This window comes from Stylophora pistillata, chromosome 8 (assembly GCF_964205215.1).
Source record: "Stylophora pistillata chromosome 8, jaStyPist1.2, whole genome shotgun sequence".
Lineage (NCBI taxonomy): Eukaryota > Metazoa > Cnidaria > Anthozoa > Scleractinia > Pocilloporidae > Stylophora > Stylophora pistillata.
Window position 1 is genome coordinate 34,143,283 of NC_142526.1, and position 25,610 is coordinate 34,168,892.

A 25,610-nucleotide genomic window follows, 5' to 3' on the forward strand; every position below is an offset into this window, starting at 1 on the left:
AATTAAAAAAGGATGACAAAAAGAATTGAATTCGGTGTAAAATGCCACCGAAGAAAACGAGATCGAAACGAAATGGAAAGAAGGCTGGGCTAATTAAGGAATAAGAGAGCCAAAGTCTTTTCGGATATAACGTGATTTGCAGTGAACTGGAGTTTAAATTGAAGTAAAAAATACCAGTTTCATGACTATTTCATCTTTAAGGGTTTGTAAAGGTAAGGAACTATTTGACAACTGTTCACCGAAGTGGACATTTACCGTAACCCACGAGAACTATTACTGACAATTAAAACTGCCACAGTCACACCTTCCATTTTTTTAAAGAAGTATTGCCTTGGTAATTTATACTGAGCAGGGCAGATGATTATTTTTATAGTTTCCTGAAGCTGTCATTTAATCTTGAGATTTACTTGTATTTTAGAATTTATCATTGGTTTTTTGTATTTTTAACTGTTCTTTTATTTTTATAATAATGTATTTATCTTTACTAACTGATATCTATATATGTGTTGGTATTATCATATTATTGTATGAGCCATAGGTTTATCAGCCGCTTGGCCATTATGCGCTAAAATCTTTAAATAACGAGTTTACTTACTTACTTACTTAGTTCCTTACTTATAATTTAAGACAAGTCTCTACGTTGAAAGTTTCCCTTTGTCCAAAAAGATGACTTGATTGACAATTCAAGAAGACAGTTGCTGGAAAAAAATCTTCCTCACTGTGACTCAGCAAACACATGAAAAAATGTATAGGAGTTCTAAGAGAGGTTTTCCCCGAGAATGTTTACTTGAAAAAACAAAATGCGCCGTATACCTTTGGAAAAATATTCCTGTGAGGCGCTTATCATCTATCGAAACAGCTGCTTGGAATGCGATGCACATTGGGGGGCACTCTTTTTTTAGATTAATCTTCATCCAAAAACATCTCGGGGGAAACAATTGATTTACTTAAAAAATGACTCATTAAGGTTACACAGACAAGTTCCAAGCAAACACAACTTCTCAAATTGTTTCCACTTGGGCCATTGTGTCCACGAATTTCCCGACATAGTTAAACCTGATGTAAATTGTAGGCCTTAAGATATGGGAATTACATGAAGGAGTAAGAAGTTAATTAAAAGATGCTTATGCGATCCTCAATGATTTTTAGAGGTAAAACTGAGAATCGAGATAAAGAGCTCTACAGAACTCGTTCTATGATTATGAATAAAACTCAGTTTAAAGCGCGGCGGCCTTATTTGTACCCAGAAACCAACTGAATTTAGACCACAAGTCGTTGGTCTCAAAGTGTTGCTGTTGTCGATGGAAGCTATTGAATATAATTTTCTAGAAAAGAAAAAAACTTTAACTTTTTGGTCAAATAAGTATTTATTACATCGTAATGACATGAACGTAACAAGAAACGCTTTTACAGTTGCCTGAAAAATTCATTAATTTTCTCCACTAGGCGGTAAATATGTAGCTCCTTAACAGCCGGATACATCTTAGTCTGAAAGACGCACCTACATATATCTCCATATGCGAGGCATTTTGAGAAAAAAAAAAAAATGAGTTAGTCAGTCAAGCTGGCACAAGCAAGATGAAAACCGCGATGTTGTTGGTACTGCTACTTTCTTTGGTTTTGGTCGAAGGAATGTTACGTGTTCCAGGTTTACATCGAAAGGTATATCTATAATCTCGGTAGAAATCTTATATTCTGTCGGCCAGAGTTTCCTCCAAAACCCGCTCTAATTGTTTTAAAATCCCTCGTGATTAATTACTTAAGTTCTCAAGTTAACTTATTCTATCAGATATCCTTTTTCTCGTCTTCCTGAAGGAGTTCATGATTTTCGATGTAAACCATACTATTATCGATTTCAGTTAGGTATGAACTGACGTTTTTAAACAATTGCTTCTCGTAAACGACGTTATTACTAAACTATTTATTTGTAAACAAGGCGAAATCAAGAATCTTGAAGAAGGACGACCTCAGACGCTTTAAAGAGGCTAGTAAAGAGTTCTGTAGCTTACAGCGTTTTTGTTGGTTTGTTTAATGTTTGCCTCTTATTTTTGGTAATGTGACACATCCGTTGTATCCAACGGGCAGGATCGCATGTGTCTTAGATGTCGTAACATGACGTAACATGCAGAAGAGCCATCACCTTTGTTCATTCTACAGGCGAGGACCTCCTCAAGGGGCAATTTCCATGACACACGCGCCCCTGCTGTCGCGCGTGTTTCGCGAAGCGAGCTCCCCATTTTATTTTCTGTTTTGTAATACTGTTCGTTTAGACTCAAAAGGAGCTTCAGTACCGAAGAGACATCTGCTTACAGGCCCGTGAGCTGGGATGTGAAGTGGAACGAAAGAAATGAATTGACTTGAACTGAAGACAGCACAGCTTACCATAATTTAACGTTCACCTGCATTATTAAATAGTTACATCCAAAGATAGATTGTTTGCTGTGAAAATAAACTATTTTACTCCGTAAGAGGTTTTTTCCATATGATAAATATATATTGGTTACCATGTGTAGAAATCAATAAACTTAAACTCCGTGGATTATGTGACAGAAAAACATTTCCGTGCTTTCTCAAACATTGCGGACGATTCGTCTTTTTGCAAGATTTTAACCAGAGCTATTGGCTGCCAAAAAGTGGATGAATAACTCAACGACGGAATCAATTACCTAATAAATAAATGAATCTTGAAACAATCGAGTGTTGACGAGACAATTTTGTTATTTCACTTATTTTAGTTTACCATCTATCCCACCTTAGCTGAGTAACCAAACATTTTGAATTAAAACGCGCCAAAATTATTCCGATGTAACAAAAAAGATAACAAGAATATCAATTCGCGCTTAATGCTACACTCGAAGGTTTTGAATAAAAACTATCAACTGCTAAGAGCCTTTTGAAGCGCGATCGAATTTGAACGAATAAAAGTTAAAATTTTATTTTGAGCACGGTTATCATCGATTTCATGGAAGAAAGTTAAGTAAAGCAATTGCATCTGTAGTAAATTGGAATGCTAATCTAACCAAAAAAAGGAACACTGTGGATTCGGTCATCTGCAAAATGATAATTTTGGGGAGTTTTTTTTTTTTTTCCTTTTTCAGCTCGGCCTCCGGCGAAGAAACAATATGGAATGGAGAGTTCTATTAATGAGTAGCATGAGTTTCGTTCTTTTACCTAGCTACTTCCGCTGAATTGCAAACAATGAGGTATTCCCTTTGGATACTGTCGTTCATTCTTTAGAGGACTCAAAGATATTCCAGATATGTTTTACTTTTTTAAAAGTACACGCATCACTGAATGGTAGTCACAAATTTTTAGGATAAATTTGATAAACACAGCTGACAGCCAAGCGACGGGTTGCAGGTCAAGAACATTTGCAGGAACCTACCCAATTGTCCAATTACAGACGTTCTCGTATTCTCTCGAAATCCGAAGTGGGTTTTTACGCTGGTAAACAGATGGGGGCAGGGATGGCGCGGTGATGAGAACGCCCGTGGCCCAGGTTCATTTCCAGACTTGGCTTCACTTATGGATTGTTGTACGAGAATCTATAGGAGACTTTGGGAAGATTTTCTCCAAGCAGTTTTCTGAGAAGGAAGAAAATTCGCCGTTTCTTTTAAAAGCATATTCCTCTCGTGGGCCAATCCGCACCAGGTGCTTGGACTCTGCAACACATTGGGGCTTTATCGTTAGAGTAGTCTACAATCCAAAACATTTCGAGATAAACAATTCAAGTTTTATATATACTCAATAGGCATTAAAAATTCTGTTTCTCTAAAGATAACTCACTTTCAAGCCTAACGTCACACAGAAAAGTTCTATGCAAACATAACTTTTGGCATAATTGGGTCCAGTTGGGTTGATGTGTCCACATATGCTTTCTTTTTGTTTTAAATTTATTTTAAAAAGAAAAATGCGTTTTCTACAATTACAATTTTGTTTTTGTGTCAAATTGATTTTGTTTTAATTCATTTTAAACACATTTTATGAGAAAAAATGATGTCGCAACGCCGATTTTGATAAAAAAAAAAAAAAACGAATGGCAGTGATCGGCCACCACGCGAATTTCCATAGATAAACCTATTGTAAATTTCAGTCCTCAAGGTCTATCACTTATTTATGGAACAGGTTGAAGCTGGAGTAAGAAGCTGATTCAAAGATGCTGATGCGAACTTCCGTAATTTTTTAAAGTGTAAATGAGAATCGAGATCAAAAAGTTCTAGAAATCGTTGTATGGTTGTGGATAAAACTCGGGTTAAAAAGAAAGGGACCGTATTTGTTTCCTGAAAACAACTTCAAACTGATCCCAAGGCGTTGTCAATTATTATTCATTCGATGCGTTCAAAGGGTCTCAAAGTGTTACCATTTTCGATTAGAAGCAATTAAATATATTTTCTGAAAAAAGAAAATAGTCACTTTTTTTAAAGTAAGCAGAAACGTTCTGGCCACATAGGTATTTATCGCGTTGTAGTGGCATGAATGTAAAAGGAAACGGCTTTATTGCCGCCGGAAAAATTCATCACTTTTCTCCACTTAGAGCTAACTAAAGACCTCCTTAACAGCCGGATACATCTTACCCTGGCTGACGCACCTTTATATATCTTCATACGCAAAACGTTTTGAGAAAAAAAGTCAGAAGTTAGTGAGTGAGTGAGGCTGACACAAGCAAGATGAAAATCGCAGCGACCTGGATGTTGATACCATTCCTTTATCTGGTGTTGGTCGAAGACATGATCGTGAATCCTGCTCCTCCTGCACCGGTAAATTAGTTATCTTAAAATACTTGTTTCTCTTCTGCTAAAATCTTTTCCAAAACCCACGTAAATCATTTTATAATTTATTATAATAATTACTTACTCTTTTTGTTAATTTTTTTAACCTGTTTACTTGTTTGTCATCTTCTTTTGAATGAGTTAGATTTTCGATGTAAGCTAAACTTTTGTCCATTTCAGTTAAGGAACAAACTTGTGTAAAACTCATAACCTTCTTTCTCGTAAACAACGTTTTAACTAAACTATTTGTAGAGAAAGGGATTGACGAGAGACTTGATGAGAATCTTGATGAACGACCGCAGTAGTTTGAAAGAGGTCAGTGTAGACATGATCGGTAGCTTACAGCTTTTTTTGGTATTTGTTTAAGTTTTGCCTTTTTCATTTCTGTCACTGTGCTACATCCGTTGCGTGCAACCCGACAAGCATCATGATTGGCGAGTGTCTTTAAGTTCTCAAGTTGACGTAACTTGCAGAAGGGCCGGTGCGAGGAGCGCATGATTTTGTATAGCATGCGCTCCTCGCAAAAAACATTAGTCAAAAAAAGGTGAACAACCGCAAAATTTTCAAGCCACATCCTCTGTCAACCAGTTGATAATTCTCACCCATCTAAGAGTGCAAGACATTCTGATGAAATTTGGATTCTCAGTATACAGAAAGTACTATTTAACCACCCAAAAATTAACCAAAATCCCCTAACCGAGGACAGTATATGGAAATGGCACTTGAAAATAGAACAAATATCTTTTGTCATACTTATCAACCATTGTAAACACCTGCAAGATAACTATTCGTAAGAGCTCGCTACTGTTTATATTTTTTGTTTAGACTCAACAGGAGCCACAGTACCGAAGAGACATCTGCTTACAGGCCCGTGAGCTGGGATGTGAAGTGGAACGAAAGAAATGAATTCACATGAACTGAAGACAGCACAGCTTATCATAATTTAACGTTCGCTTGCACTATTGCATGATTAAATTGAAATGCAGGTTGTTCAACGTAAAAATATACCTAGCAGGTTGAATTCAATAAAGGCTGTTATAATCGAAAATATTTATTGTATGTGATCTGTTAAAATCATATCAGCCGTCCGGTTTTTTTTTTCTTTTTCTTTTTCTTTTTTTTTTTTTTTCACTAATCTGAGTACAGATAAATGACAGGGATGATGTCATGGAAAAAGATTTCTTTGTTTCCTCAAACTCTGCGGACAATTGCTTTACTTGCGAGATTTTAACCAGGGCTACTGGTTAGCAGAAATTTGATAAAAGAATACAGATGAGTAAATTACCTAAGAAATAAATGAATCTTGGAACAATCGAGTACTTTCGGGAAAGGTTTGTAATTTTATTAATATGACTTTTCTGGTCTGGTGCAAAAAAAGGGATGGCAAAACATTTTTTCAAATTGGTACAAAATGCCATAAATAACAAAATGAATAACGAGGGTCGAGAGGGAATAGAACTAGAATAGGAATGGAAAGAAGATTGGGGTTATTAAGCATCACGAGTTCTTAAGATATTTCGGGAGTGCGTTGCAGTACCAGAGGGAGCTAAAATGTAAATTGGAACAAACAGACCATTTTAGTAACCAATCTGCTCATTTTTAAGGGTCTGTAAATTGAATGTACCTAACCAAATTATAGTTTGAAAAGTGCTTTCCTTTATTCGCAGCGTTCTTTCATCCACATCTCGCCCTACCGTAGTTCTAACGATGACAAATTACTTAGCATTGAATTATTCTCGAAGTTTTTGTATGGGGTAACTATCAGGTGCTGAGAACCTTGTGGAAAGGGATTGAATTTCTTTCGAAAGGAATAAAGCTTAGAAATGCTAAAATAAGTACAAGTATTATTGATGTCATGCGTTAAGGAGGGAACCAGCGGTAGTATTCCGAATCTAAAAAAACAAAAGGAAACAACAGAAGTACTTTCGGTTTAAACAACTGTAAAATCATATAATTTATTTAATTTTTTTGTTGGTTTATTTTCGGCTTGGCTTCCGGCCACTTAACCATACGGAATACAGGCCTCCATTACCGAGCACGAAATATTAGCAGAGTAGTTCAAAATAGTCCTCCCAGAGGACATGCGCTTACTGGTACTGCATAACATACCTAGTTACATTGTACATGTGACTGCGGAATTGTCATCGGTAAACTTGTCCACGAAACACTCACCGACTTAGGGCCACCATCTTGGAAATAGCACTTCCACAATGCAATGTGATGCCAGAAAAAATAAATTTCGGTTGCTCGTTCACTTTTAATCGCTGTCACCTCGGGATCCGGACATCTTCGGAAGTTACAGACTACCCTACTTACAACATGATGACGTGACGCGTGCTGGCCTTGTCATACTATGTCTACACTACAACGAATAGCTCTTAGGCCAGCACAAAAAAAATATATCGGATGGGGCTTTTGTTCTCTCATAAAACTCTGATTTCGGGGCTGTTTCTGTAACGGGGCGGAGCTACGCCACAGTTTGTGGCAGTATGAATAGGTATTCGAACCGCAACGGAAATGAATAGGTAAGGACGAGGATTGGAACCCATTGAAACGGAAGTAAATATTCAGGGGTGAGGACTGGAACTTGGTGCAAAGATAGCTAAAGATGGCGGCCCTACCCTTACCCAGGGTGTTTTGAATTTGTAATCGGCTCTAATCTTCTTAACCTTAGTTTGGGTTTGCTAACGCGGGGAAATTGTTCGTTTATGTTTTCACTCTAACGCCTCGAACAAAGATACATTCGAGACAGTTCAGATTCGAAAGTCTAAATGGATTCCCCCCACAGGGCCGGTTCGCCTCTTTAGATTTTTCATCGAGCAATAATGAAAACAAAAAAAAAAAAAAGAAAAGGAAAAAACAAGCTTCACGCCAATCATGACACCAAATTGTCCCAATTTTCTCCGGAATAGCGGACAGCAGTGAAGAGTATAAGAAAGCGCAAAGACAGTTTTCTGCACTGAGCAACTTTCCAATACCTCTTTTTGGGAAAAAGTTCGATGATAAAGATCTTACTTCCACCGACCCTAACATTATCACGAACACTATTAACGACCTTACAGCAAAACAACAATTGCCGGTTACTGCAACGAATCTGACCATTACCACATCTAGGACTTCTTATGTTCACTTTGTACCTGAAATCCACAAATCTAACAACTCAGGTCAACTCGACGTCTCTGCCTGTAGTTGTCTTGCCGAAATCGTTTCTAACTATTAAGGAAAAATATAGCACCTTTCGCCAAATCTTTACCGCCGTCCATTAAAAAAAACCAATCCGCACCTGAAATCTGTCAAGATTTCATTTTCGTGGGCCAAGACAAACCCTCAAGCATTTTTTTTTGATCAACGCAAGTAGTATAGAAATGGAAGTATCTAGCGCAAAATTTTTACTTTGTTTTTTATTTATTGAATTTAATGCTATAAACATACCCACATAACTAGGTTTATCTAATGTGATACTATGTTTTTTCCTATCTATAGCTACAAGATTTTCGCTAAAAATTTTATTTGAAATATAGCTGGGTCGGGATGACCATTTAGCGGCATCCTTTTCATTTGTAACTAATTTTATATTCTGTCTTTTTCTAATGTTTTCCTTAGTCTTACTATAGACTGAATTATTCATTAGTTTCAAAAACTCTTTTTCAAACGAATTCTTTGCTTTGGCTCTCTTTTGTGTATTAAAATCAATGTAAGGTTTTAACCATTTTGATTGAGTGAATTGTAAAACTCTATGAACTTTCATTACTTTTAATCCTAGACTCATATAAAGTTGTAAATTTCTATAATGAAGTACATATTTAGTCTTATCTGATAAGGTAGGGACAAATTTTGAAACATATACTATTAATGCATCTTTATTATGCTGTGCTGGTATGACATTAAATTCAATAATAAAACCATACTAAAGAAAAAAATGCGCTGGCACGACATTAAATTCAATAATAAAAACTATATATAGCATTAAATTCAAAAACTAAAAACGAGATAGAAATTTTGCGCTAGATACCTCCATTTCTATACTACTAACGCACTGTCAAGAAACCTCGCTCGGAAACACCACATCGCCTAACTGAACAAGTGTTAACACGACTGTTTTTGTTCAAGGACATGAAAAAAAATCTACTGCGAGATTTTTTTCAGGTCTGATTTTCGCTATTGCATAAATAGCGCTATCTACTGCGAAGGATCGTGCATCATACGTATTTAATACCGCAGTTCAAAATATATGAACTTCATATATTCATTGTATCTGATTTATCATCACGGGTTTATTACGAATGAACTTAACGGCCTGCTCCCAGTTGGCTTGTTAGCTCAATTGGTAGAGCGCTGCACTGGTATCGCAGGGGTCAGTGGTTCGAATCCCGTACAGGCCTGATTTTTTTTTCAGGTCTGATTTTGGCTATCGCATAAATAGCGCTATCTACTGCGAAGGATCGTGTATCATACGTATTTAATACCGCAGTTCAAAATATATGAACTTCATATATTCATTGTATCTGATTTATCATCACGGGTTTATTACGAATCAACCTAACGGCCTGCTCCCAGTTGTCTAGTTAGCTCAATTGGTAGAGCGCTGCACAAGTATCGCAGAGGTCAGTGGTTCGAATCCCGTACAGGCTTGATTTTTTTCAGGTCTGATTTTCGCAATTGCATAAATAGTACTTTACTGCGAAGGATGGTGCACATATACGTTTCATAACCGCAGTTCATACATATGTTTCATATGTTTGTTGTTGTTTGATTTATCATCTACATACGGGTTCATGTCGAATTAATTTGATGGCCTGCTCCCAGTTGGCTTGTTAGCTCAATTGGTAGAGCGCTGCACTAGTATCGCAGAGGTCAGTGGTTCGAATCCCGTACAGGCCTGAAATTTTTTTCAGGTCTGATTTTCACCATTGCTCAAATAGTGCTTTACTGCGAAGGATCGTGCACATATACGTTTCATAACCGCAGTTCATACATATGTTTCATATGTTTGTTGTTGTTTCAGTCCGTTATATTGGTCCGAAACTCTGGAATTCACTTCCGAACAGGCTCAGAAATATAACGAATTTATGTCTTTTAAGAGGTCCATTAGACAAGTCGACTTAGTGCAATTTTTATAATTTTCACGCTTAATTATTGAATTCAGTATTTCGATACAAGATATATTTATTAGGATTTTATTTAAAGATGAAAATAAACAATTTTTAAAAATCGAGTTTCCAGATGGGATTTGAACCCACGACCCTCCGTGATCTAGTCGGATGCTCTAACCACTGAGCTACAGGAGACTCTATGGTGAGCGAGAGTCAGTTAGTGGGTATTGACTGGAACCGCATCACGCGGCTACACAGCCAAACATCAGCTAGCGCTTAGAAGCTCACTAACAGCATCACGCTGTCACATTAGAGCATCACATGCATTAAAGCATCACATGCAGCCAACCAGCCTCCAAAGTGAGCATGTAAAGATGAAACTAAACAATTTTTAAAAATCGAGTTTCCAGATGGGATTTAAAGATGGGATGGGATGTAAAGATGAAAAGATGTAAAGATGTAAAGATGAAAATAAACAGTTTTTAAAAATCGAGTTTCCAGATGGAATCCCATCTGGAAACTCGATTTTTAAAAATTGTTTATTTTCATCTTTACATGCTCACTTTGGAGGCTGGTTGGCTGCATGTGATGCTTTAATGCATGTGATGCTTTAATGTGACAGCGTGATGCTGTTAGTGAGCTTCTATGCGCTAGCTGATGTTTGGCTGTGTAGCCGCGTGATGCGGTTCCAGTCAATACCCACTAATTGACCCTTACTCACCATAGAGTCTCCTGTAGCTCAGTGGTTAGAGCATCCGACTAGATCACGGAGGGTCGTGGGTTCTAATCCCATCTGGAAACTCGATTTTTAGGATTTTATTATTGTAATTATAACTATAGTATATTCCATATTCAACTTTTAACTTTATTTTTTATTGTGTTTTGTGGAATACCTGTAAATTAGCTGGAGTGCTTTCGTTCGCAGATACTTATCCCGTTCTGTCTGTAAAGGTTCGCCTTTATTGTAGCTAAGCGTATATTCACAATAAACTGTTATCGTTATTGTTATTCGAATCCGCCACCTCGATGACCTTGCATGCACTCGTTACGCGCCCACGATTACCAGTCTACTATCTCGAAACTCATGACTATAGTCATATTAATTGTCGGGGTGAAGAGTTTACAAATACTGGGTTAGGGGGTAGGGTGAGGACATTTGTATGACTGAGAGTACAATGGAGCGTGTCTTCTCAACTGAATAAAGGAAATGAAGCATACAAGCATAGTTAATCGAGGAGAAGTTCAAATATATGAACTTCATATATTCATCGTATCTGATTTATCATCACGGGTTTATTACGAATCAACTTAACGGCCTGCTCCCAGTTGGCTTATTAGCTCAATTGTTAGAGCGCTGCACTAGTATCGCAGAGGTCAGTGGTTCGAATCCCGTACAGGCCTGATTTTTTTCAGGTCTGATTTACGCTATTGCATAAATAGCGCTCTCTACTGCGAGGATCGTGCATCATACGTATCTATAACCGCAGTTCAAATATATGAACTTCATATATTCATCGTAGATGAGTTTAATTTGCATGTGAATGGAAACTTATGAAAGGATCAGCACGAGGACTCGTTTTGAAAATGAGGCCAAGGGTAATTCGCAAATTGATTATTGATATCCACGAGAAACATTAACATAAGTGGTAAGGGCGGACAGCCTTGTTTACTGGGGCTCGTTAAATACGACGAATGGTACGCTTCTTTAGGAAGGTATATTAAGTGTGTACTCTTGGCACAATGTCAGACGCCTGGTGTCAAGCATTTTTATCTTGACATATTTTAAAGATACATTTCTTTTACTTTATGTTCACTTTGTGCAAGACGTGGCAATCATTTGTTAGATTAGCATAGGGAATCGCATGGGGCCGCGACTCGGGCAGCATCTCTTTAATTAGCATCTGATTCTCTCAAACCAGTCAATGGCCTCAACTGTCAGGGGCAGTCATTTCTTTTTTTGTCCACGGTGTCAAGAATCATGTCTGTGATAAGGATTTTTAATGTTTCTGTTGAATGTTTGATTTTTGTTTCTACTCTGAGGTTGGGGCAAGAGTTTCTTTCGCTCCAATAAGCTGGTTAAAAGCTGCACGTTCACATACTTTGCAAAATGCAGGTATGCAGGTAATAGGGGCATGTGGCGATTGTTGTTTGATACTCATGGTACCCCTCCTTCAGCGTTGAGTGCCAACTGCTTATTTGATAAAGAAGAACATCTTTCAAAGTGAAAAAAATGTAAGGCAGGGCATCCTTTTTAACGGGATCTTGTCGAGCCCAAGCGCCTTATTTGGAGGGAAAGGAATGTTCGATCTTGCGTATCGCTGAAGAGGAAACAGGATGGAACTGAAATTCCGCAATTATTAATTAGGAAAGCAGTGGCAGCTGAAGGTGTCTGTCTGGGTAAACCTTTAGCAATCACAAAGGATTTCGTATCACACGCATAGAAATATTGTCATAACCGGGGGCCTTTCTTGGGGAAAAGAAGCTACAAATGTTTTCCAATTTATGTGTAGTAATGTATCGTCAATGCTGACTCCGCACCAACCTGACCGGATTAACTCTAATTCCTTCTTTTCCTCGTGTGAGTGCTTGCTGAACATCATATATAACAATCGATGTTCGTGTCCTTCGTCTTGGGGACACAGCTCTAAGCTAGCAAATACTGACTTATCCCTAATCGGTGTTTGACCACGTTGGAAAATATTTCCAAACTTACAGACCAGAAACAAACTGGTGTTGGAAATGCAAACTCCGGGGCGACGAAAAGTCGCGAAAATTACAGTCCGCTGAATAGAAAGAACGCCAACAAAGAGAAAGTACGAAACGTACGATTCCGTTCCTGCAAGCCCAAGTTGTAAAAATCGAAAAAAAATATAACGAGGAAATATCACTTGTGGGAGGCTGAATAGCACCTGTAGGAGGAATTAAGTGACATTACAATACTCAATCAACGAAAAGGCAAGCCTAACAATAGAAACAGATGCGTAAACAAGAATTATTTCAAAATTTTACGCGTTATCTATTATTTTTGCCCACCCTACATTTGCTTGTGTTATCAAAAGCAAATCATAAGAAGAATTCAGCCACATTTTCCCCATCAATTTAACCCTTTTTAACAATATCACTATAAAATTAAATACGAAAAGCATACCAGAAAAATACCATAGTGGCTCAAAAAGATAACTTCTCAGAAAAAAAGATGAAAAAGGAAAAAGAAAAGGAAAAAGACCATGATAATAAGGAGAAAAAAATTGAAAAAAGAAACCAGCAACAACAAAAACGAAAAAGAATTTCACGGGGAGAAGTTACTCGGTCCCCAAGCCAGTTTGAGAGTTACTCCTTGTCCGCTAGCTCCAAATCATACTCGGGGAGAAGTTGTTTGGTCCGCAAGCCAGATCGAGAATAACTTCTATAAAGTGATTCGAACCCGCGACCTCTGTGACATCACCTGCACTCGTTGGGCGCCCACGATTACCAGTCGACCATCTCGAAATTCAATGTTATATTGGTATTAATTGTCGGTGTGAAGAGTTTTTAAACACTGGGTTGGGGGATAGGGTAAGGACGTTTGTCTGACCGAGAATGCAATGGGGCGTTTCCAGTTAAGAAAATGAAGTAATACAAAGAACTCGGATAGAAGCCATATCAACGAGAAATATTAGCATATGTGGTAGTGGCGGACAGGCTCGTTTACCAGGGTTTGTTAACCACCACGATTAGGACAGAGCTCGAAGAAGCTATCAAGTGTGTACATTGGCACAATGTTACACACCAGGTATCACGAATTTTTGCCTCTGTGCTCTGTGGACCCATTTATCATAAATACATTGCTTTCGCTTTACGTTTGCTTTAAACCAGACGCGGCATTCATTGGTACGTTAGATTAATTAACAAAGGTTAAAAGTGTTCGTGGCTGTGCTGATACATGAAAGAAACATTTCACGTTTCCTTTTGCCTGTACCGTATATCATATATTGATTTTGGTACAAAATAAGATCCTCACAGGGGCATCGATATACATTTTAACACTGTGAAGAAAGAGGCTTACTGAGACTGGGAACAGGAAACTGGGTTTTTTTTTTTTGCTTTTTTTTTTTTTTTTCGCCTTTGTCATGTATTTTTCTACACAATAAAATGCCAAAATCCTCTTGTGCTCGTCATCTATTTATTTCTTTTGTTTGTCGGTTTGTTTGTTTGCTTGTTTGCTTTTTATCATTGACTGACAAACTACGTCACTGCGCATGGATCTCCCCACGAAATTTCACCGACATCCTTTGGTAGCAATCTCAGTTCTGTATCAAGAAAGCTGACAATTTTTAAAACAGCCCAGGGTACAGTTTGTATGTCATGTGGTTTGTCATGTATTCCAAAGAAAAATGTCCGGTCATTTTCCATGACGCTTACACAGCCTATTCAGCTCTGGATGCGATGTCTGCTGCAAAAAATCATTAACTGTAAGTTGAAACACACTTTTCTGGTACGGTCGAAAGTATGATTCGATCAGTGAACTATAATTTTTAGATATAAATATACACCATGTAATTTCATCTTTTTTTGGGAAACTTTGTGTCAAGTCATGGCTGTGACATTTTATACACGTGGACGCCATGGATATGCAGTTAAGTTTTCGCCATACTTCGGTCAAAGATTCCTTTGTGCAACTTCGCAACATTATGGAATAGCAGGTAAATAAAACTTTGGTACATTGCTTACAATATGTGAAGAGTGAATATTACAGCTGGGAGGTAAATCTTTCTTCAGGAATTTACTTCTGTGTTAAATGTGTGTAAAGGAAGCATATTAAAATACCTTCGATTTTTGTAAAATTGATTTTTACCTCATGTTAGGTGGTGGGACTTTATTTGTACTAGACATCCTTCCCAGTGGAATTAAAGTAATTGGAAGGTGAGCTACAGATTAAAGCGGAACTTATTTTTTTTATTTATTATTTTTTTTTTTTAAGTTTTTGCCACATTCAAATACAACCTTTAGTTAGAACTAGCTTAATTGCCGGCTTATCAAAAGAGATTTGTATATTATTTCTTCAAAGGCTTCAGGAGTTATATTCGATTGTACTGATTGTTACGTGCACGAATGACCAACAAATGTCCGCTAACAAAGCATGTATGAAAATAGACTCCCGAGTACGATATATGGCACGCAACAAAAATGTAACAACAAGCAGTTACCCATTTTAACTATTATTTAATTAGTTTTACATTGTCTAATTTACTTAGGTTAAAGATTAAGTTAAGCAGTTCATAAAGCAGGCTTACAATCCTTTATGCCGTAGAAGTGTTCATCATCTTGATCAACCTCCAATTCCAACTTCCGCCGACTGAAGACAACAGCGCTTGGCTTTCTTGATTTATCGCATTCTTTCCTTGTACACAAACTTTACCGGAGGACTCCATAGTAAACTCTGTATTCTCTATCTTCTTCCTCTCTCGACTATCGTCTTTTTCATCTCTTTCTTCTCTCCGGATATTGCAAGGTCAAAAGGTCATAGCCTTGTCATATCATAGCTTCCAAAAGTTCAGTCAGCAAGCCACGAGGGTAAGCCCTCGGGCAAATCTCTTTTGTACTTCTCACAAGCCAGCCTTTATACATTTACTTTAGTTATCTAGAATGTTCTATTACTGTTTATAGCGTATTACAAGTTGTACTATTTTTGGAAACTGCTGAGTCACATGAAAGAAGTTTCTGGAATATTATAGATTATAGATAATTCTAGAAAAGTCTGGGATTGCATGACAGATTCAGTAAAAATAATTCGATCCTCGTAACATGATCATAGGCCAATAAAACCTTTGGTTCTGATACAAATTAAAGACAAGATTTTGCAAACACAGTAAAAAAAGACCCACTCTTAGAAACAAGGAACTTCAGACGACTTAGGCAACACAGTTTATACAAAATTATTGAAATCCTTGTCATCATTTTGACAGATGGGAGTGGAGAGAGGGTCTTTTTGACTGTTCATGGAGTGAACACAATCAGGATTTTAGTATCACTGCTAGTGGAGATGGTTCAATTCAGATGTGGGATCTCAAAAACCCTAAGGTACATCTTGGAAGCTTAGACCTTTAGAGTCTCTTTGGAAAACTGAGTTGTGGCATATCAAGATAATTTTGGTTAGTTTGGCAATTAAGATCTCTTTGGTTCTGCAAGTCAATTAAGTTAGCTCAGGACTTTGCTTGTGTTTCAGAGAAGAGAACTAGGATCTGACTTATGATGATACGATGAGTGTCAAAGCAGTTGGAAATTAACTCCCTGTGTTTTGTTAAAGGGTCCTGTAAAGGTCTGCAAAGAGCACAGTGCTGAGGTAGGAAGGACTAAATTAAAAGAATTAGTTATAAATTAAAATGAAAATATTGCTGTTCTGAATGGGGTAGAGTATGATTTTGGTATCCTACATGTTTTTCCTGCTTATAGTTTAACACATCACAGTAAATTCAAACCATGTTTACTTTTCTTGCCTGTACTTCTAAAGGTCTATGGTGTGGACTGGAACTGTAATAGACAACTTGATCAATTTTGAGTGCATCTTGGGATCACAGCATAAAACTGGTAAGTAATGGTAATAGGGCTGAGTTGAGTCCAATTTGATTTGTAATTAGATCTGTGGCTCACAAAATCAGACAGCTATGGAGCTCAAGTCTGATTTGTGAATCATTAGTATGATAACAGACAGTACAACACACCATCCTGTTCCCAATTAATTGAAACTGTGACAAACTAGAAAAACAAACTAGCCATTGGTTACACATTTCATTCAAAAAAGAAAATTGAAGAATAGTGAACTTGGTGAAATGCGTGGCAACAGCATATGCACATGTGTGCTAGCTGTCCAATTACATAGCGACATCAACTGGGGTGTGAGTATCAGTTATGAAACTGTCAAGTTACAAGCATGATGCATAGGTTTTATAAGAGTAGTTATGATGCTAATCTATTCCATGTAAAATTAAAAAATAGCTGTGATATTAAATACTGTTATAGTAACACTTAGTTTATTCACTAACTGTAACTTTCTTTCCCAGTGGGATCCGAATGGAGCCCAATCTCTAGCTACATTTGCTGATCATCAGCATGTAGTTTACAGTGCAGTGTGGTCTCCACATGTTTCAAGGACATTTGCTTCTGCTTCAGGTTACTAAAACATCGCATTGTTAGTTGCCCTTCCTGTGATCCATTGCCCATAATGCTAGAAGTTCAGCCTGAGAATTTATTTATAACCCTTTCACCCCAAATATCTCATTTGTGTTGCATTTCTTCTGACATTCATACATACATACATACATACATACATACATACATACATACATACATACATAGGTTAATTGACCACTCCCCATCGGAGCTTTTCAGGGCCAACACTCACTCATCCCACCCAAGGGAGGACATCCACACAGTAATCTAATGGGTGAGAAATTAACGTCTCCTACCCCTAACCCTGCAGGAGACAGGCGTACGGTTTGTTCATCCTTATCCGAGAAGACTAGAATATCTATCCATTTCTTGATTATAGAAACTGCCATACAATTCTAAGAGAACTTGATATTTGATCAACTGAAAATCCCCTTGATTTGATATTTTTCTGTATTCTCATTACTTGTCAGCTTGATATTGTATTGGTACTGTGTGGAGAAATTCTTTCTTGGTCACACATGAGAGTTAAAGAGTCAAATTGACCATTGTCTTCTTGGTGGTGGTTTTTTTGCATTTTTCATAAGCTGTCTGTCTGGCCATGTGTTGTTTAAGTAAGAGGAATTAGTTATAAGTCACTCCTAAAATGAAGAAGGCTTACATTGCAAATGAGCAATAACTGGACTCATTAATTTAAAAGTAATTACAGTCGTTAAGAAGTGATCAAAGTGGGATAGAGATGAAGTCCATGGATAGAGAATTTAACCTGTGTTGGCAAGAGTTTGTGTTAGACAGCATAGCAATGATTAAGTACTCTAGAATTAACAAAAAAGAGGACCACCATGTCATTAAGAAAATTAATTTGATTCATGTCCACAAAATTAGTAATTACATGTCAATAATTCTTGAAAACGCTGGACAATTTTGTAGGAGACAACACCCTTAGGATATGGGACATATCAGCCCCTCCACGTGCTCAACAGACCATTAGGGCTCATGATGGGGAGGTCCTCACTTGTGACTGGGCCAAATATGATGTGGTAAGGGTCACAATTGACATACCAGTACCTGTACTTAATTAGGGACAGCAACTGTTAGGGGAAGGGTAGTTCTAACTTAGTTTATGTGTACATTTATCTCAAGAAAATAGCTCCAGTGGTCATTCTAATAGTATACAGTGTGTGTGTACAGTACAGTAGGACTGTGTTCTGAGTTTTGTTTGTCTCAGGTGCTGTGGGAGAGATGACTGATGATAATTATTAGTTCTATGTATGTCTGTGATCATTTGCAACTGAATGTACCAATTTCCTTCATTGGGATACAGTTTATTAACAAAATGTTCATTCTTTGTTTTCAATGCACATGCAGTAGTATTAAAGATGACTCCTAACAATGAACATAGTCAATGATTATCATATTAATTGAATACTTAACAATATAAAGGAATGTTTCACTTAATTGTCTGACATTTTTTTGTATCTTTTGGAGAATTTAGTGGTGACTGGATCAGTGGATACAAAAATCAGGTACCAATTTGGTAATATCATTTATAAAAAAATTATTTTTTGCAGTTGTTGGACATAGTTCTGTGAGACAGCATAAATTGAATTATAGAATAGATGATTAATTAACTTTTTTGATAATAGTTTTATAAATATTTTTGGTGGAATTTTAGTCAGTAAAAGTTATATGTACATACACCTTGTCAATTCATGTCGTAATGGTTGTCTTTCCTCCAATATATAGAGGTTGGGATCTGAGAAACATAACCGCACCTGTGTTTACACTAGAAGGCCACCAGTATGCAGTAAGACGAGTGAAGGTAAGAACCACTTTTAACCAGTTTGCAGGTGGGAAGGAAAGGTTTAGCCTAAATACCACTCCCTTTTACTAAGACAGCAATCCTACTTGCAACTACTTCAGTCACTATGGTGAGGAGTAAAACATTTTGTCTAATTTTTGGAAAACTGGCCAAATTGGCAACATGCGTTTGGCTGTCACAGAATGTTTTATTCTCTGGTGTGTAATTTTCCCTGGCAATCCTGCAACCCTTAGCTCATAAATTTTAAAATCTAACTGGCAAGTTTGATAATTAATTTCTCACTCAGTCACCCTGTAAGCCTCATATTTGGAAGGAGGGTCCTACCTTATTCTCTGAAATATTGAACTTTGTATTGAACTTGTTTTAGGTCTTTCTTTTTGAAATTGATTATTTGTCATTTTCATTGCTACTTTCAATCAAGAACAGTACTATCTCTTGGTGCAAAGTGACACTGAGGTCTTCAATCCCTTGGGATAAAGAAAGCTGACTATTAACAATAATAATAATAATAATAATAAAGGTCTTTATTAAGAACTATTGTGCAAACAGATGTGCAACAATTAACATGAATAGAATGAATAAGGAAAAAGAAAAGGTATTAATTACTATTGAAAAGACATCTATTAATAAAAACTGATTTAAAATGGCTTGTCTGAAAATTAGGTAAAATATAATTATGCGACGTAGTTCTCAACTGCAACCTAGTTCTCATTAATTCTAATTCTGCTCAAACAACTGTTACAAACAGTAGCTTAAATAAGATGATACTGTAGAATGATATAAAAGTCATGTAAAAGTAGTGGTCCTTCCGTTATCAACAGGCTTTCCTGATTAGTGTACACAGTTATATGTATGAACATCTTCCAAATATGTTTTCATATCAAGAAGACTTACTGTATTATCAGGGTTGATAACAAAAATTTATCACTTCATCTATTATTTCTCATCAGTGCTCTCCCCATAATGGCACCTTACTGGCATCTTGCTCCTATGACTTTACAGTTCGAACTTGGAACATTGCCAACGGAACATGTCCATTAGAGACTACAGAACACCACACAGAATTTGTTCTGGGATTAGATTTCAATCTTCATCTTCCAGGACAGGTAATTTTTACATTAAAAAAAAATATCTCAACATATTAGTGATAATGAGACCAATAGTTTGCCAAAGTCCAGGCCTGCAGTAAAGATCTAGTGATCTAGAAGACATTGCTGTATCGTGATTATTTCCAGAAGGATATGAGCTTGTGTTGTTGCCAAGTATTTGGAGAGGCAAGAGGGTTAAGTCTCCGAAGAAACCATGGTGGTTATTGGTACTACAAGATAATTTGGTTTTATTAACTGAGTTGATACATGTAATTATAGTAACTATAAATCAACCACCATAAAGAGTCTCTGAAGGCAATGTTTCACATGTTAGTCCTTCATCAGAGCGCTCTGATGAACTGCAAAGTGCTAGCTTTAATACTCTGCAATGGCAAATTTTACATTATCAATTCAGTTGAGGTGTTGAACTTGGCTTCATTCATAGAGGGGATTTTAAAAAAAGAATGACCCTGTGAACAGTTAAAACTATGGCAAAGAGTACTGGTCATGATCAATTTAGGCAGATTTTCCTCTAATTCTTCTTCCATGTTATAGATTGCTGACTGTTCATGGAATGAAAAAGTGAAAATACACTCTCCACCTTCTCTGCTGTAAAGATGACTATCATGAAATGACTAACTGATACAGTAGATTGTAATTTAAAAAGTTTCTTCAGTGATACACTCTTACATGACAAAATATCTTTATTAGCCCAATCTACTACTTTCTTTAATTATTTATGTGAGAACAATTTGCTTACAATGATATGAAACTTAACTCTTGGTTTTGTTCATTGATGATTTATATTCCATGAGCAGGGCATTATGCATCAGATCCAATATTTTGCTCTACACAATGTAATTTTCCCTTACTTGTAAATAATTCTATGATATGAAATATTTTGTCCAACATAAAATACATTTGAGACAATTTTCTAAAATTCTTATATTTGAAATGCAAGAATTACTACAGTACAACCATAATGGTCTGAAGTGTTGTTGCTTGCCTGATAACTGAATATAGATTGAATTACATTTAATGTGTTTTAGACAAATACTTATACATGTATGTTATCTGCAAGTATTTTACACAAAATATGACATCACTCACATGTCGAATTCCACACAAAAATAACATCTACATGTATACCAGAAATTTAAAATAATTAGCACTGACAGTGACTAATTATCCGTCCTGCACTGGCCAACATCTCCCAGAGATTGGGTACAAATATTATATATAGAACACACAATTTAAAACAATTTTCAATGATACAGTAAATAATTTTGCAATTCAGGGAACCAGTAACTGTACATGTGGGAATAAAGAATTAATTTGTAAAAATTTCCCAGTGAAATAAATTTAGAGTTGTTTCAACATTGAAATATCAATTATATTGATATGTATTTTAATTTTTCAAAGAAATAAAGATTTACTTATAAACTTTATAAGAATACTTTGCCCCAAGTAAAGAAAATCCAAGACTAGCATTGGCACTATGATTAGGATTTTACTCCAGAATTGTGTGGATAGTGGTAAATGCTTGTCTTGAACATGCTTAGATGCTAGCCAAAACAGTTGGCTAGCATCTAATCTTTCCTTTTATTTGAACTCCAAGCTTTCACTCCTACAATCCATTAGAAATTCTCCTTACTGTCTGCCATACAACTCTTATGATGTTAGTTTGGAGAATTCAGCTTTAGATCGACTATTCTCATCACTTGTCTGCTTAAATTAATGCTCCCTATTTTTAACCATTCTCATCCCTTCTACCCTTTGTTTCCAAACGAGTAAGTGATATCCTTTTTAAAGATATGATCATAATACTCTGACTTTTATGGCATAAAATATTTGGAAATGGCTCTTTGTAAAATGGATGAAATCAAAAGCATACTGCTATATGTAGTTCTCACTGCTCTTTCTTCTCCCTTTTGTTTACTCTGGGTCTATCAGGTGGGAAGAGTACCATGATAACAACACCCATGCCTGCTATAAGGGAACCAATGCAACCAGGCCCATAAACACTAACCTCCTGAGCAAACCCACCTAAAGCAGGAGAAATCATTCGTGCAAATGACAGTAATGAGTTCCCTATCCCTAACATGACACCTTTCTCATCCTCCCTGCCCCTGCGGAAAGTCAGATTAGTTGTGCAGACACGGCAGACTGCACTCGAGATTGCCAGTGGCGTAATGAAGATTGGAATAAACAATATGCTGGGTGAAAATGTTATGCCTAGAAGTGATGCCATAAGAATTAGTGAGAAGTGAAGTTGCATCTTTGCATCATTGTGATTGTACAATTTTGCTATCTTTCCCACTAGAATTCCAGAAAAACCACCAACTAGACCATTGTAAGACATAATATAGCCATTGGTTTTTGGACTAGTATTGAAGTGGAACTCTAACATGGAGGTGAAATTGCTGCGAAAGACTAGCATCGAAAATCCCATCACAAAACGAATTACTATCAAATCTAGTGATGAACTCAATGAAGAAATTTTGCATATACTTGTTCCATTGGATGTGGAGGTGCCTGCTTTTTTACTGAGTTCTTTTCTATCCCTCAGTTCTTTCCTATCTAGTTCACTTTCTATGTGGTCAGCCATTTTGTTGTTTACTGTATTGTCATCAGCAAGGAGTGGATCACATTCTTGCCTTGTAGAAGACTGCTTCCTTACTTGTTCAACTGGTGTCACAAAGAACCATACAAAGAAAAAATTGATCAAAAAAATGCATCCAGTTAAGGCAGTCACCCTAGAGAAACCATTTGACTGCATGGCCAAGTGTCCACCTATCAAAGGACCAATTACAAAACCTAGACTGGAAAATGCATTAAAGTTCCCAAACACTTTAGGATGATCAATAGAGGGTGAGACATCTGAAAGATATGTCTTTGCAACACTTTGACTGTGCTTGAAAATCCCTGAAAACAAACAATACAAGTTTATCTTAAGTAGTGCAACAAAAATGACCCAAGCATGTTCCCAAACACTACACTACTAGGATTCTAGACTAGATTTATATCAATTTAATGTTAATGCCCACTCTCCTCTGCAGGAGCTATGGATTGCAGTAAACAGTAAAAATTGACAAGCATTGAACAGCTGGACTCATTCCATACTTATAAACCAGATAAAAAAAGGATCTCACCTACTGGAACTCTGCTCAGTGCTAGAAAAAGTAATGTTGTTGGAATTCCTGTCAGATTATAACCTACAGCTGCACCAAAGAGGCTAATCAAAAGAACATTTTTTTCTTCCAAATATATCACTCAGTTTGCCCTACGAATAGGAAAAAGTGTACCACTAATATACATGTACATTAACTTCAAGTTCAGTAATAATTCAAAGCTGATTCAAAGTCATTCAAAATCTAGTCTGCCATATTAATTATGTTAGCCATGGTATTTTATGTCACACAGTATATTACTTTAGTCAAGGCCTGCCCACATTGTGAAAATAGGAGCAAATCTTTGTGCATTCCATGTCAGTGTAAATTTATTTGTGATCTATCATAAAAGGTTTGAACACAAAGGAAACATTTTAGGAGTGTTATCAATGATGACTTCCATTGTGTTTGAAACATCAATCATTACTGCTGATGACAGACAGTCTCAGCACAAGACTCCCATGTTACTAAGTTGGGATAACAGAAATTACATTTGCCTAAAAGTGACTAAGATAGGGTGTTTAACCGGCCAAAGAATAAACTATAACATGCGGGTACACACCAAGCACAAGTTAACCAAATGTCCTTCCCTCCCCAACAGGGTAATATCAAAAATCTTGTAATCTAATCAGCTTCATGCTTCTCACTATGAATTCTGTAATGCTTGGTAGGTGAAGTGAGTAGGCTACCAGTGTGAGATTGTAAATAAATACAGTCAATGCCTGAGCCTGTCTTCTGGGGTGGATCCAGGATTTAGTCAAGGGGGGTTTGGAGGGGGTTTGGAGAGTTGTTCTCCTCCTGAGGGGTCCAAGATTTTGAAAATTAGGTCTTCGGAAACATGATTTCCAGCGTTCTCAGGGAAAATTTAGGGGGTTCGACCGAACCACCCGAACCACCCCTGGATCCACCCCAGGTCTTGATACTGAGTTTTGAACAACAAGTAAATATATACAAATTGTAACAATTACATAGTATGCTCTCTAGATATCTATGCCCCCCTTGGTCAATTTGGACTTCACCCATATCAACTGTCACATAAAAAAAAATAGGCTCATAATCTTGTTTTTAAGTATACTTTGTGAAAGTGTTGCGTGACTTTATGCATATAACAATAAATTATAATAATAATGAATTACAATTTATATAACACTTATTACAAGCCTCTAAGCACTTAACAATGTTTTTCAGGGGACTTAACAAACTGCTTGCAGCAGTTTACAATTTTTTGTGAAGACTTATTTTAATAATAATAATAATAATAATAATAATAATGTAGACAAAACTCTTACCATGACAGGACTGGAAAAGAATTGAAGGGCACCGTATATAGACCCTGTGACATAATAAAACAGAAAACCAATTATTATACTGATAAAAAGCCAGCCTTAACAACTTTTTAATAAGCAATTTTTTCTCAAAAATCCAAGTCTTGAGTATATAATTTGACGACACACAAGATTGCTGAAAGAATAGGAATCTTCTGTCTCTGTCCAACTTGTTCTTTTTTTTTAACGAGGCATATTTTTCGGGACAATTTATAAGTCAAGAACTGTAAGAATAACGACGGATAACTTCCCATCGAGAAGAAACGCCGTATGTATAGTGAAACAATGAATTAACAGGTGCAATTTATCAATGAACTAGTGAGTTTTCCAGGTAGAGGAAGCTCGTTTGTTTTAAAGTGTGCCTCTTTACGGATCCACTAACCTATCACTCCGACAAGCGACGGTGATGCCCCAAGCTCTCTAGCTCTGTGTGTGAGAAGAGGTAAGAAGCAACTTACAGCGAACAAATCCTGTTAGACATAAGACAACAACAATCTTTGGTCTCTTGTTCGATGTTTGATTATACTCATCTCAACAAGATTAAGTTATTGAAAAAGAAAGCGGCACTGGTCGATCATACCAGAAATCCTACGCAGTACAAACAGTAAATCAGCACCGTTCCCTCTTTCTTCCTAAGGAAGGAAGCCAAAGTCACCTTTGGCCACTTCGAACCGAGAACACCATGCATGTTCAATTTGTTTGATTATATTAAAGTGCACCTACACCCAAAAAATTTTTTTCGCTTAACGAAGTAAGCTTATTTTTTTGAGTATTTCTGCGCAAAAATTTTTTTATTTGCTCAAATCTTCAATTTTCTATGCCCAGTCAAAATACGGAAAATCGGCCGCCATCTTGCCCCACGACCGAGTTTAAAGAGGAATGGCTCTAGTGGGTAATGTGACGTCAAATCGAGAACACGAAAGTCTGCTTTTCACACATTTTCACTTGTTTGGGAAGGTTGTAGTCGATAATTGTCCGAAAATATGCCGACTAAGTGTGTTGTAGAAGGATGTAGCAACGTGCGAAATTTGCAAGAGGGTATCGCGCTCCATACAATCTTCATACAACACACCTAGTCGGCATATTTCGGACGATATCGACGACAATCTTCCCAAACAAGTGAAAATGTGTGAGATGCAGACTTTCGTGTTCTCGATTTGACGTCACATTACCCGCTAGAGCCATTCTTCTTTAAAC

At 36.8% G+C, this 25,610-nt stretch overlaps 1 long non-coding RNA gene and 2 pseudogenes across 7 annotated transcripts in view; 2 read left to right on the plus strand and 1 right to left on the minus strand.

Annotated features, from left to right (window-relative positions):
* The first annotated feature begins 1,523 nt into the window (after window positions 1–1,523).
* Window positions 1,524–25,610, plus strand: part of LOC148725952 (uncharacterized) — a 35,411-nt gene continuing 11,324 nt past the window's right edge. Inside the window, exons 1-3 of one of the 5 annotated variants that reach the window (XR_015990903.1) lie at window positions 1,540–1,662; window positions 5,022–5,084; window positions 5,595–5,817. This is a non-coding gene — a long non-coding RNA (uncharacterized LOC148725952). Of the gene's footprint in view, window positions 1,663–2,279; window positions 4,758–5,021; window positions 5,085–5,594; window positions 5,818–25,610 lie in introns of those variants that run through there. The other 4 variants (XR_015990902.1, XR_015990907.1, XR_015990906.1 and 1 more) reach the window with 4 other exon arrangements.
* LOC148725953 (peroxisomal targeting signal 2 receptor-like) lies at window positions 14,219–21,372 on the plus strand (annotated as a pseudogene). Its single transcript, XR_015990895.1, has 11 exons — window positions 14,219–14,544; window positions 14,707–14,764; window positions 15,808–15,922; window positions 16,149–16,184; window positions 16,353–16,429; window positions 16,903–17,011; window positions 17,939–18,048; window positions 18,497–18,534; window positions 18,755–18,830; window positions 19,781–19,936; window positions 20,474–21,372. The product of XR_015990895.1 is annotated as a peroxisomal targeting signal 2 receptor-like (transcript).
* On the minus strand, window positions 21,298–25,116 carry LOC111340616 (solute carrier family 67 member A2-like; annotated as a pseudogene). Its single transcript, XR_015990894.1, has 5 exons — window positions 24,994–25,116; window positions 24,796–24,883; window positions 24,378–24,421; window positions 23,071–23,201; window positions 21,298–22,843 (listed from the first exon to the last, which is right to left on the minus strand). The product of XR_015990894.1 is annotated as a solute carrier family 67 member A2-like (transcript).